The sequence below is a fragment of the Gavialis gangeticus genome, unplaced genomic scaffold (genome assembly GCF_001723915.1).
Source record: "Gavialis gangeticus isolate Ggan-Ray unplaced genomic scaffold, GavGan_comp1, whole genome shotgun sequence".
NCBI classification, from domain to species: Eukaryota; Metazoa; Chordata; order Crocodylia; family Gavialidae; genus Gavialis; species Gavialis gangeticus.
In genome coordinates, this window is record NW_017729025.1 from 154,962,961 (window position 1) to 154,965,129 (window position 2,169).

Genomic DNA, 2,169 nt, shown 5'->3' on the forward strand with positions numbered 1-2,169 from the left:
CCCCCCCCCCCCCCCCCCCAAGGCCTCATCCTGACTTGACTGGGGTTGCTTGAGCACGGGTTCACCTCAGCTCTGTCTGTGGGGAAGCAGCTGATCTCCAGACCAGCCTCCACCCTTTCAGCCAGGTTCAGGAGCGTCTGACTGACAAGCAAGCTCAAGGTTTTCCCTGTACCTACTCAGCCTGATAACGTGTCCTGCTCCCTAGCTCAAACTACCGGCTCTTAATAATGTATGAAGCATGAGGTTCCTAATCTGGCAGGAATGGAGACGTCATGCCTTCATCCAAGTTGTTTGGCACTGACTCAAGGGGCAAGACAGGCCTGTAGGCAGGGACCTGTGGTCTCTATTCAAGGCATTTCTTCACAACACAGCCTAGCATCACTTATACCAAGTGGCTAATATTGTTAGCCACCTGATCCGAAGTCAGGGGACAGGAGTCCTTCCATCAGGTTTCAAAGCCAGCTGTAGGCCTACATCTTAGATGGGAAAGGAGGATCAGCATGATGACTTCTGAATAGTACATGCTTTGAATTAGCCCACGTGCCTTTCCCCAACTCAGACTTCCCTGAGAACAGGAAATGTGCATCCCAAACCCAGAGAGAAAGGTTTCCCTGTGGTGGCTTTATCATGCTTTTGTGGCTATTGAATATTCCAGGCCTATTGCTGCCAAAAGCAAGTATTACAGGGTGCCCTAGAAATACTCTATCTCTGACCTCACAATGCCTGCTGTCATTACAAACAGCAGACACAAGCATGGAGGCAGGTCACTGGGAGGGAAAGGGATGGGATCTTGCCTCCTGTGAGATGCATGAGCTCAGCTCCCAGAGGTAAATGGGAGGTTATGTGTGCACTTGGAGGGGAGACCAGATCCCACTGCATGGAAACCAGATTGCAGCCTTTTCCATGACTTCCCATTGAGCTCTAGAAGCCAATGGCCTGCTGTTCATAATTAAAGGTGACCGAATACTTGCCTGAAATACTGTCCAGGTATTAAATGCACAAACATGTGACTTTCCTAACTACTGCACAACTACTGCAAAACATGCTTAGATTAAAGCCAACTGAAGCAACTTTGTCCTTCGTATTTCAACGATGGCGTCTGTGGTGTCTCAGACTAATGCGTCTTAGCACTGAGGTTGTGCTTTTCCTCTGCAGAGGGCGCTAGCAACATCATCTAAATAATCCCCACAAACACCCCGTCAGGTAGGTAGGTCAGTAAGTATGATTACCCATTTCACAGCTGAGCATGACCTGACACCCATGCTAAGCAACATGCCCAAGCATCAAAGAAAGAAGCTTTGTCATACGTGGAAACAGAACGGGAGCTCCTTCGGCTACTAAGTTAACAGCCCTGCACACTGCTCACTGCGTTGATTTACTTCCAGTTTTGTGAAGGTCTGAGCTGAGGCTTTGGGAAGTCCGGTTCCTTTCCAACTCCACTGGACTTTCTATGCTGATGTTTCACCTGACCTGAGCAGGGGCCAGTCTAGCCTTGGACATTTTGCTGAGAAGCTGCCACAAAATCATATTACACCCTGCTGACTTGGTAGGTAAAGCAAAATTACCATATTTTCTCACATACAACTCCACCCCCCACATCCAAATAAAAAACCCAGTTTGTTTTGGAAAGGCAGGAAGTAGACAAAAGATTTTTCCAGAGTCAGAGATAGAATAGGTCCTCCTGGAAACAAAAAGTGTCCAAGAAGCATGGCATCCCAAACTTAACTGATGTGTCAGATTCTCTCCTGTGGTGCCACCTTCCTTGGAAACTATGATTCCAGGAAGACTTACTGTGTCACACAGCGTTGGGCCCCGGGCCCTTGCAAAGGGCAGCAGTCAGACTTTTACTTCTTAATTGTAAGAACTTTATACAAGTTCCTCTTTCCACATCACAAGCCTCATTAAGATACTGTCAACAGCTCATGTGTTACTCTGGGCACAACCTTCTGCACTCAGCCAACAGCCAGGGCTGCAAGAGGGCTGCCCTTTCAGTGTGATGAGCAGACACAAGTGGCAGCCGTCTTGACAGCTGGGTGGTCTATACAGTGTCTCTGGGCAGGCTCCTTTTCCAGCAAAGAAAACAGCTTCCCCACTTAAAACATGCACCCCAATTCTGGCAAGCTGATTTTGTGGGGAGGGAAAAGATGTGTGTCATATGGCAGAAAACAC